At 44.6% G+C, this 11,845-nt stretch overlaps 1 long non-coding RNA gene across 1 annotated transcript; it reads left to right on the top strand.

Moving 5' to 3' along the window:
- Positions 1-482: 482 nt before the first annotated feature.
- On the top strand, positions 483-10,075 carry LOC119504419. Its single transcript, XR_005210565.1, has 4 exons — positions 483-495; positions 2,868-2,870; positions 6,931-6,936; positions 9,821-10,075. It is a non-coding gene; the product is annotated as an uncharacterized LOC119504419 (long non-coding RNA).
- Positions 10,076-11,845: the final 1,770 nt, after the last annotated feature.

Here is an 11,845-nt window from a genome sequence, read left to right as displayed (position 1 = left end):
CAGTACACTACGAGATGATTCTGAATTGGTCTCTGATTGGTTGTTTTCCTCCGGTCTGTGAAATCTTGCAGATGCCGTTAGGAGCACCGGAGGACACAGGAGGACAACGAGGCACATGATTGTTTTCAGATTACCTGTCCCATGCACTACTGTCACGATATAGTGACCGTTCTATAAAATAACTTCTTTCTAATCATATTTGCTCCATTTCTACCTGCTGCTGTTTTAGCTCTTTGAACTCTTGAAGTGATGGAGAACAAATGGCCTTTGTGAGAGGAAAACATATCAATGCACATTAATAGAATAAAATATTGCTCCCTGTAAATGAAATACCACAGTCCATAGAATATTCTGAAACAATGCCTCCACTGTTAATCGGTGCCTCCAGTCTGTCAGACTGTAGAAATGCTAACAATAGCATTGGGACAGCATTGGTGGAAATGCTAACAATGACACAATAGCATGACGGCAACAGCAGACACAACAACTACCGCTGTCACCCACACAATACAACAATCAGGAGCACAGATATGAAATGATACTGAGCAAAGCTCCAATCTGAGATAATAGAGCAATCAGGAGGTGAGCTGCTGCTGAGTAGAGGCTTAAACTGGAAAGAAACTACCAGTTACTACTTATAGGTTGTAAATAAAAGGTTGTGAGGAGCTCCATAATGGAAAAGAGGGCCGAGACTGCCAGTCATTGATTGACGTGTGTCAATGGAGCTTTATTCAGTAGAGCAGCTATCACCAGTTTTTCAGTTAAACGTGCAGTATGCTGTTTTGTTATTTTAAAGCCCAAACACCTTTATCTGATGTTGGTATTTACATAACACATTTTTCAAAAACACATAAAGGTAGCCTACATTTAAATTAGCCTACCGGCATTATGATGTATCATCATTCTGTGTGAGGACACATCAAATAATAATCAGGCTATATAGCCTATCATGTCTCAGGCCGGAAACCAAGTTCATTATATTGATATGTAGTGTTATTTCTACAATCACCAGCAGATGTCAGCAAACCCAAACTATTACGAAAGGAACACTGTGGTGGAGTAATGCTGCTGTAGGTGCAGGCTGACAGTCTGCATGGAAATCTTGCTGTGTTTTAAAAAATGTTGGGATGTCAACTGATTTTGATGGGTGACATATTTAAATGTTGAACATACATGGATGTATAAAGAGTTACAAAGCATACACATGGATGTGTGTTGAGCATACACACATGGTTCCCGTTCTGGCTTCTGATTGGTGCACCAGTCAAACACACAGTAGGCCTACATACTACAGTAATTATGCACACCTGTGATTAATTTAAAAGCGAATTAGCCCAGCGAACTTAACAATTAGCCTCCATTGTTCGTTGAGAAAATGGTAAGTCAATTTAATTTTCAGTCATATCATAAAAAGGAAATATGTTATGCGTTAGGCTGTAGACATAAACTAGTGGTAATGTAGTGAACGTTTTCTGATTACAATAATGTAGCTTTAGCCTACAATAATGTATAGACTAGCTCAAACTTGACCTTTTATTCTTGCTTGCCGGCTGTTAACGTTAGCTTAGCTAACATTACTTTTCTGAACAGGCCACCATTAACGTTAAATGCTTTTGGGACAAAACTAAAACACGCCAGGCCAGGGGCCCTCTAAACTAAGCTAATGTTAGCTAGTTAGCTAACTGAGAATGTAACTAAGTTTTCTTTGCATGCCTTTGTTCATTTTTGTCATAATTCCCCGAACGTTAAGCAATCCTTTGCATTTCTTTGGGTGGGGGCGCTACTACGTCAGAGCGACTCCCGACACGGCTCGTTCATTGTGTGTTTTCTGTCGTTCATTGTGTTTTATTGTGTGGTTTACGTTTGTCCAGATGTTAACGACAACAACAGTGTTACATCTAGCGTGCATCTGGCTTATGATCGCAAGTTTATGTTGAGGAAATGGACTCTGCTCAGGACCGGCAGCACCACTCTTCGCCAACCCAGGTAGGCTCACCTACTCACGGGACTACCTGTTGGAGCTGAGCCGCGTTCACCTGGAGCCATCGCAGGCATCACCCCTCCTCACTAATCAGATAAATGGTAAATGGACTTGCATTTATACATTTACACTACATGTCAGCATTCACCCATTCACACACACATTCATACACTAATGGCAGAGGCTGCCATGCAAGGTGTCAACCTGCCCATCAGGATCTAATCTAATCCTCATCCACTCACCGATGGCTATGCCTTCGGGAGCAATTTGGGGTTAAGTGTCTTGCTCAAGGACACATCAACATGTAACCCATAGCAGCCGGGGATCGAACCACCGACCTTCCGATTGGTGGACGACCTGCTCTACCCTCTGAGCATGCCACCCCAGATACATCCGGAGTTACTTCGAGGCCACAAGCGAAAGCGAATATGGAGGAAACCTTTACCTGCCATCACCCTGTCAAATGTCCGATCACTACGGAACAAGGCTGACGAGCTTTCCACACTTGTGAGGTTTGATTCGGACTATCGGCAAACCAGTCTATTCTGTTTTACAGAGACTTGGCTTTCCGAGGACGTGGATTTTAATCTGGATGGTTTTAACATCGTATGTTTTGACAGGGATGCAAGGAAAACACGGAAGTCAATTGGGGGCGGACTCTGTATGGCTGTCAACAATAAGTGGGCGACTAACTTAAAGGTGAGAGAGACTGAGTGTTGTAAACACTATGAATTAATGACTATGTCCTTTAGACCGCACTACCTACCATGAGAATTCTCCCAGATTACCGTAATTTGAGTCTATGAACCAGGGCCTGGCTTTACACTAGCTGCCGAGCACATAGCGGACAGTTATAATAGAGCTGTCAATTGAGCCTGGCGACCAGCCAGTATTTTCTATTTCTATTAGGGGAAAATATGACATCACCACGCTGTTGTCCAATCTCACCTATGTCACCAACGATGCTCTAACCACCAAACACAAAACAAAACTCGTCCGGATTATAACGCAGGCTGGCAAAATAATCGGTTCTCCCCAAACCCCCCTAACAGAGCTTTACACCCAGTCAGTAATCAGGAAAGCCACTGCCAGCCTGCCAAAGACAAATTTCTGTTACCTGTGACAGACAATAAAGTTTTTCTTATCTTACCTTATCTTATCTTATCTTATCTTTTGAGGCAGACATTTACGGACGACAGAACAAGCGCAGGTTGAAGGAACTGGCCTTCTACCTCCAAGAGGTCAAGGCCCAGTTACGTGTTGGTTAATCTTGTGTGACAAAGAGAATTTCCAAACAGATGAGTTAAAGCATAATGATTCAATTTATTCCGAACAATCAATGTTGCATAAGTAAAAATAAAAGAGTTTACAGATATCTGGATCCAATCTACGTGTCCCTGACAACATACAGTGCATGGGTCAGTTCGCGAAGTCTGAACCCCGAGCTATCCCTGATCCAGTCTATTCATGGTTTACACAATATTAATATTCATGAGATTATGACATGTGATATTTTTGCTGCATATCTTTTCTTTGTTATCTCCTTCTGACTCCTTCCTCTTCTTGACCTTGCAAAAAGAACAGCACTTGCCTCCCTTTCCTCGCAATCACTCCATTCACAACAAATCCAACAGTCAGGTTATTGCAGGTCATTGTAAGCACTTTTGTACATAATAAATCCAACAGACCCTCTTTTGAACTTAACTAAATTCACCTACAGATAATGTTACATACAGATATATTTATTATAAGCATAGATAATGTTACGTACAGATGTATTAATTATAAGCATCATCATGTTACGTACAGATGTTTTAATTATAAGCATCATCACACAACCTCTTCAGGATCAACATCTTCACTATCCTCCACCATTTCCAGGAGACCCTGTCTCTCAGCTTGGAACATGGCCATCTGATAAGAAGGAGGTGCATCCGGATGCTTTCGTTGCACAGCAGAAATAATCACATGCTCAGTGAGGTGGCGAATACATGGAATACAGCAACAACCGCATAATACTAAGCATGCACACACAGCAAGGATTGAGGAGAATAGAGATACCACCATGGACTTCCATTTCCCAAAGGTACGGTCTAACCAGTCGTTAATGGGGCTGTTGATACCTGAGTCATCGTGCATGGATTCAGACAGCGTCCGGAGCCCCTCTAGCGCCTTAGTTACAGTCCCGTCCGGCGCTGTATTGTTAGGGATGAAAATACAACATGAGTCTTGGAACATTGAGCATACACCGCCTTTCTCTGCCAGCAGCATATCTAATGCCATTCTATTTTGGATCACCATCAGTGACGTAGGAGCCATTTGTTCAGCTAGTCCGGCAATTGCATCACGGGTTAGATTAGTCAAACGGAGAACATTATAGTGGATGTAGTTAATGCGGTCAACATTTTTGTTAGGAGTGATAGGGATCAGAGCACTTATTAGAGGTATGTTTTCAAAGCCTGCAGCGATTTGGTCAGCTAGTTTATATTCATTAGGGGAGCTACCTCACTACATCATTCTTTATAATCTTGGTTTAGCCTTCCCCCCTTGTAGCCCACTCCTTCCACCCTGCTTCTGAGTGAAAGCATTGTCTATTGTTAAAAAGAGTTACTTGTGATTAGCCAGTTTTAGCAGAGTGCAGAGGCGAGGATGATAAGTAATGTATCTAAACTAGTACAGTCTGTGCTTTCCCAGGTTATTCAGATTTATCTGAGTACACAAATTCTACACAAGGGTCATGGTATTTTCTCTCACATTCCCTCCTTTTTTCATGAATAACTAAAATGGTAACTGAAAACACGAAAATACATGATGAATTGCATTAAGATAGTAATATGAAATGAAAACATTAAACATATATGATATATATAATATTAAAACATTATAGCTGAAAATATTTAAAATACATGACAAATCACATTAAGAAAGTTTGTACAGAAGAACGAGGACAAGAGAGGTAAACACAAATGCTACAACAAACGCTACTAGCAGTTTGCCGTACTGCATGATGCTTCTAGTTCGTTTTCCTGCGCGCAACTGAAAAACTTTTATCTGGTGGTCCTATTTTATACTGGTTTGGGAAAGGAAGTGAAACTTCTCTCTGGTGGATTCTCCCCACCCCTGGTTTCTCTTTTTAGCTATTTTAGCATTTATTCTAAGCAACAATTTTTAATACATTGTGATATATAATGTTTTTCAAAAACCACCTAGATGAGTCCACCTAAACAACCATGTTAGCCTGATTTAACTGTAAATACAGGCAAGACCTTGTAACCTTCTTTCCCTTATGTGTATCTCATCACAGTCACAGTTTATACAGTACATGAAAAATAAAAAATTATACGTGACCCTCTTTTCACGTAGCCTGGGCTCCTTGTGGGGCTGCCTCCTCTGCTTCAGGTCCTGTCCTGCTGCTGGAGCACTGTGTTAGGTGCCACCAGTTGAGTCCTTTTCCTTCAAGCTGCACAGCTGTTGCAGTTCTGGCCAGAACCTTGTGTGGGCCTGTCCAACGTGGCTCCGACCACTTCCTCTTTAACACCTTCAACCAAAGGTGTTCCGGGGGTCCAGGGTCAGGTCCTGGAACGTCCTCTGTGACAGGGGTGACAGGTTTGTCACCTGTATAGGAGAGAGCTGACACAAGAGCATTAACCTTCAAATAGTATGGTCTGTAACCGAGGTCAGGAAGGGGAGAGGGGTTTTGGGACGGCCCTGGGAAAGGTCGGCCACACGTAAGCTCAAATGGTGTGAGTCCTGTTATTGTGGATGATACACAGTGCCAAATTTGTGTTGTAGTCCCAGAGCCTTTTCAACAGATTGCAGGTCTTTATTTTTGAAATGTGAACCATTATCTGACCTGATCAATTTAGGAAACCCATGTTTCGGAATGTACTCATTCACCAGACATTTAATGACTGATTTTGCGTCCTCTTTTCCCGTAGGGTAGGCCTCAACCCAACGTGAAAATGCGTCCACAATTACTAGGAGGAATCTTTTCCCCCCCGCCCTTACTCCCATATCTGTGAAATCCATAAAGATTTCCTGTCCCGGGGCAGTGGGAGAAGGATGTGTTCCTGCCCTAGGAGTGATGGTAGGTCTGATGTTACATGTACTACATACATCACACTTAGTCAAGAAGTCAGTTATAGTAGCATGTTTCCGGGGAATCCACCAGTGGCGGAGATCTCGTAACATCTTTGTGGCTTTTATGGTCAAGTCCATGAGTCTGAGTCAATATTGAGGACATCCAACAGGGGGGCATAACTATTTGATCTCCGTTATACCATATACCATCAAACTGTTCTATAGCTCCCTTATCTTCCCAGATGGTTCGTTCTGCTGCTGTGGCAGATTCTTGAGCTTGTATAATGGAGAAATCAGTTATCTCAGAACCGAGATCTGCTGTGGTCATGACCATCATAGTAGGTAAATACCCTGCCGCCTTTTTAGCAGCTGCATCAGCTGCTTCGTTTCCTATACTCTCTAAGTCAGTGCCCTGACTGTGTCCTTTCACTTTGATCACAGCTACCCTCTGTGGTAACTGGATTGCTTCCAACAACTCTTTCATCAACTCCTCATGAGCCATAGGTTTATTCTGACTAGTCTTAAAACCCGCTTGCACCCAGCCAGACATATCTCTGTGAATTGCATTGCACACATACGCAGAGTCTGTGAAAATATTCACTGCCTTCCCTTCCGCTAACCGCAGAGCACAAACTACAGCCGTAAGTTCTGCTGCCTGATGTTTTGGAGCTATGGCTAGGGACACATGGGGAACAGCTTCTTCTGACATGCGATACCATTGTTCTTGTGCTGGGGTTAGTTTTTACTGCGGCTGCTACTCCTGCTGGTGCTATATAAACATCTCTTACCCCTATCCCCCAGGTTGTATCTAACAGGTTCTGTTGGAACTCATCTTGATACGTAAGATCATTATTTCTGTCATAATTCAGAGTGCAGTGGGGAGGATCGGGAACAGGGAGGTAAGGGTGTAGAGCCCTAATCCATGGTTGCCACATGTTGTAAAAGTCAATCAGAGGGTTTCTGTCGGCTAGCAGGGCCCAATATATGTCTGCACAGGGTGGTGGGGCATCAGGTGAGGTATCAGGACTCAACATGCACATGCGATCAGCACTGGAGGGGGAGGAGCACACCATTTCTTCTCCTCCGGGGAAACTCACTATCACAGCTTCTGGTGAACAATGTACAGAAGCCCCCAGTGCTGCCAAAACATCTCTTCCCAGGAGATCACGTGGACAATCAGGTGCATACAAAAAGGGGTGCTCCATCACCTGTCTCCCAAGCCGGACAGGAAGGGGAACAGTAAAAGGCAGTCTTTGTTCAGTGCCGGAAAATCCCAAAACGGAAACATAGTGAGAGGAAAGGGAACACATAGGTTCAGCTAAGGTGGAGTAACGTGCTCCCGTATCCACCATGAACCATCTTCGTTTTCCGTTCACTGTCAACTGGAGACAGGGCTCTGCCAGCCCCTGCCCCTCCATCTCCGTCGGGCACCCCTATGGGAACATTCCTGGTGTATATGGACCAGGTGGAGGTCCCTGCGCAGAGTACCCGCTGTATGCCTGCATTGGAGCTAGCTGTTGGTTTGGTGGATTCTGTATTGTTGGCTGATATGACTGCTGTGGAGGCCCTCTCATCTGCTGTTGTTGTTTCTGAAGACAGTCACGTGCCCAGTGATCCGGGCTTCCGCAGATGTAACAACTGCCTCCTCTTGGTTGGGCATACCCCCTCCCCCTGCCTCCTCCTCCTCTCCCTCTGCCTCTATTCCGGCCTTCATGATAAGGGGGCTGCTGATATGGGGCAGCTTGGTAAGGAACATGATACTGGGGTTGATACATAGCCTGTGGCGGGCCCTGCAGTGGATAAGGATTCTGTGGCGGGGCTGGAGCTGGTGTTACAATTTGAGCCATCTGGGTATCTTTCTCTTTACTCCTTCCGGAGCATGTTTTAACATAGCTATTCTGAACAGAGACTGCTGTGATTCTTTATCTGGGTTCACCCCCGTAGCCCCCGCCCACTCTGTCTTTGCTCTTTCTATGAACGTGCGTCCACTCTCCCCGTTCTTAATCTTAAACACCAAGCTGTGGAGCTTACCCGCTGGTATGGGATACTTTTGTCTAATAGCATTACCGAAGGAGGTAGCGTAGGGGTTAAGGGGGCTCCTATCTAACACCTGGGCTGTTCCGGCCGCTGCTTCTAATTCTTTCAGTGCCCAGTCCGAAACCGAGAAACCCAAAATAGCCCTGAGATCGCCCATAGCTAAAGTCTTCCCTCGGGTCTTGTTATACAGGCTCGTGAGCCACACTCCGCCTCCCTCTTGAATTCCTGGGAGGAGCTGACTCAGTGCTTGAACGTCACCTAAGGTGAACGGCTGATACTCGTCTCTACCGTTGCTTTTGGCTACAATGGGAAACATGCCAACGCACTGACTCCTCTGTTTGTCACCTTTGTCTTTGTACTTTCCATAAACTTTATGTGACCTAGTTTTGGGGGGTGTATATGGTCTCGCCTCTTCGTCCCCACCCTCCCGTCTCCTATGTATCCCTCCTTTGGAGTGCGTTCTCATGGTTCCCTCTATAGTGATAGGAATGTTTTCGTCTTCATCATCATCACCCTCCTCTACTGCTCTACTAGCCTCGTCATCAGCGTCCTCATCTACCTCTCCACTAGTGTGGACATCCTGATACTTTGCACGGGATCTCTCTGTGTCTCTCTCAGTTCTCTGCATCCAATCACTTATGTCTGGACTCTCTGTGTGGGGTTTAGGGGTAGATTGAGCTCTCCTTCTTACGTCTCCATTACGCAAGTCTGGTGGTAACATGGCTTGTCCTAACCTGTACTGTTCAGCCTGATCTCTCAGTTCTTCCCTTAGCCTGTCTATTTCTCTGGCTACATCAGACATACTACCCGCCTCTGAGGCTGAACCTGCTCCTTGTTCTTTTTCTATTTCCTCTTCTAGTTCCAAAGTACCACCTAACACTTGAAACAATGGTGCCATAACTTCGTTTGTATAATCACTGTCCTGTGGGGTTGGTACCGGACTAGGGGTAGGAGGAGGATAAGGAGGGGGGTCGGGATGTGGGCCAGGTGGGTACTGCTGATGGAGGGACATGTAATGTGGTGGCTGGCTAGTATGTGGGTTTGGTGGTGGGGGTGCGCTAGGACTGGGTGAGGGTTTCACTAGTGGTTTTGCTTCAGCGGTTTCTGCGTGGGTGGCTTTCGTCTGGCTGCCTAAGGCTGATAGTGCAGCCATCTGTATCACATTATATTTTACCAATTTACTTGCCAACTCGTCTTCTTTCTTCCTCAATTTCCTCCTTACAAACATATGTCCCTTTTCTTTGTCTTGTCCTGCTTGCAGCAGCTTTCTATGAACCACCTGTATTAATGCTCTCATCACTGGCATGAATTTGGCTTCACTTCCCGTGGCTGGAAAATGCCCTTCCTTCACTGTCATGTTATACCACTCATCTAGGTCTTGAGTCTCTTTATTTCTAGTCTTGGGATCAAATGTACAGATTACATTGGTCCTGACTTTAGCCCATTGCTGTCCAAATGATAAACGGGGAGGCCCACAGCCACCCCGTTCCTCACAGTCTTTGTCAAATTCTCCGTCCATTCTGTCCAGTACTATTTCACACAGGTTTATTCAGTTTATGACAGTAACTAGATTCAGAGTAAATGGGTCGCTATGCCCCTCGCTGTGATCCTACCAACATAAGCTTCTACTGGACACTTTGATGTTCCAGCGATGTTGGCCCAGTATCAACAGTAAGTTTTAATTTTCCTCTGAATACTAGTTATTAATGTACACTCATACAGGCGCTCCAAGCGCTATTTTTACTAAACTCTAACGTCCCAGACGTTACTAACAACTAGCGCTCCAAGCGCACTACTCTAGCGCTCCAAGCGCAGCGTTCCAAACGCTTTTCTAATGTTCCAAATACTTCTCTAACGTCCCAGACGTTACTAAAAACTAGCGCTCCAAGCGCACTACTCTAGCGCTCCAAGCGCAGCGTTCCAAACGCTTTAACAGAAAGTCTTTACTTTTGCAACATTTATCACTACAAAGGAGATTCAGCACAACAAGAGAGATAATTTAGAGTAAGCCAATATGCAGAGTTCGATACAACAGGTTCTGCTTTCCTTAAGATTTCAGGGCCCTTTCTCTCTCTCGCCGGTCTGTCCGTCCTTTGGACACGCTTCTCAATGCCGAAGATCACGTCGGGGTCACCAATTGAAGGAACTGGCCTTCTACCTCCAAGAGGTCAAGGCCCAGTTACGTGTTGGTTAATCTTGTGTGACAAAGAGAATTTCCAAACAGATGAGTTAAAGCATAATGATTCAATTTATTCCGAACAATCAATGTTGCATAAGTAAAAATAAAAGAGTTTACAGATATCTGGATCCAATCTACGTGTCCCTAACAACATACAGTGCATGGGTCAGTTCGCGAAGTCTGAACCCCGAGCTATCCCTGATCCAGTCTATTCATGGTTTACACAATATTAATATTCATGAGATTATGACACGTGATATTTTTGCTGCATATCTTTTCTTTGTTATCTCCTTCTGACTCCTTCCTCTTCTTGACCTTGCAAAAAGAACAGCACTTGCCTCCCTTTCCTCGCAATCACTCCATTCACAACAAATCCAACAGTCAGGTTATTGCAGGTCATTGTAAGCACTTTTGTACATAATAAATCCAACAAGGTATAGGCCTACCTAGCATAATACATATTTTTAATAATGGCTGGCTGCATTCCATTTAACCAACAGGTATGGCCTATGTAGCCGTACTTGCTGGCTCAGGAATGACTTCGTTGATGGAATAGTAACTACAGTAACTATAGTAAGTGCATTCATTCAAGTAGGCTGCTGTATTTAAGCAAGCTAGTGTTGAAGTAGCCTACTTGTATTTTACCTTCATATTTTTTATTTTTATACTACTTTATACATCTTCTCGATTATATTGAGGCATATTTACTCCACTTCATTTATTTGACAACTAGGACTAGCATGTATTAAGTATACAGTTCACCTAGCTAGACCAGATACAACTTGGGGGCGCTGTAATAGATTTAGCAATATGCTTTTGCAAATGACTTTTAGGTGCAAACAGCATCTACATAGGCCTATCTTTGAATAGCTAGTTGAGGACGAATACGTTTCTGATTGGTATTTGATGACATTAAAGGGACTGTTTGTAAGAATCACAAATGTCTTGTTAACAGCGACACCTGTGGCCGTTAAGTCAACGAAAGTCAGCATCCCGTTGCTTGCTGTTAGCTGACCAGACGAAGGTCTCTCCATGAATCAATGCTGATCCTAGTGTTGGCTTTTCCTGCCTCAGCCTCCCGACCGCGGCCGGAGGGAACAGGGGAGACGCCGGTGTTTTGGTCGGAGACGATAAAGTTTCTCTCTGCGGAGCCCCGTCACTTCACAAGACACGGGAAACCTCTGTTGGTCTGGAGGAGCTGCAGCAGTTATTTCTGCACAAACGTCCACTGTACATTCACTAGATATTCTCAGAGCTAAACTAACTCTTCTGCAGTGTGGAGTGTGCGCGCATGCACGTGAGAGTGGAACGAGAGAGTGAGAAGGAGCGTGGTGTGTGAGTGAAGGCAGGCAGAGGAGCAGAGACTCCGGCCCTGGAGACCAAAGCTACGGTCTCCCCCGCGTCCTCCGACCGCGGCCAACACTGTTTAACAGACGGGCTTCACTAGATACAACCAAGAGGTTTTGGTGCTTCACTGTAGTTTGTGTTGGAGTCTGAGTCTGAACAGCGTAGCCACACAAGAGCGACCATGAGACACCGACCAGCAATGATTTATACGTGGAAGAAGT

This window comes from Sebastes umbrosus, chromosome 16, assembly GCF_015220745.1.
Source record: "Sebastes umbrosus isolate fSebUmb1 chromosome 16, fSebUmb1.pri, whole genome shotgun sequence".
Classification (NCBI taxonomy): domain Eukaryota; kingdom Metazoa; phylum Chordata; class Actinopteri; order Perciformes; family Sebastidae; genus Sebastes; species Sebastes umbrosus.
Note: the sequence above shows the minus strand (reverse complement) of the source record. Positions and strands in the feature narration are given on the sequence as shown.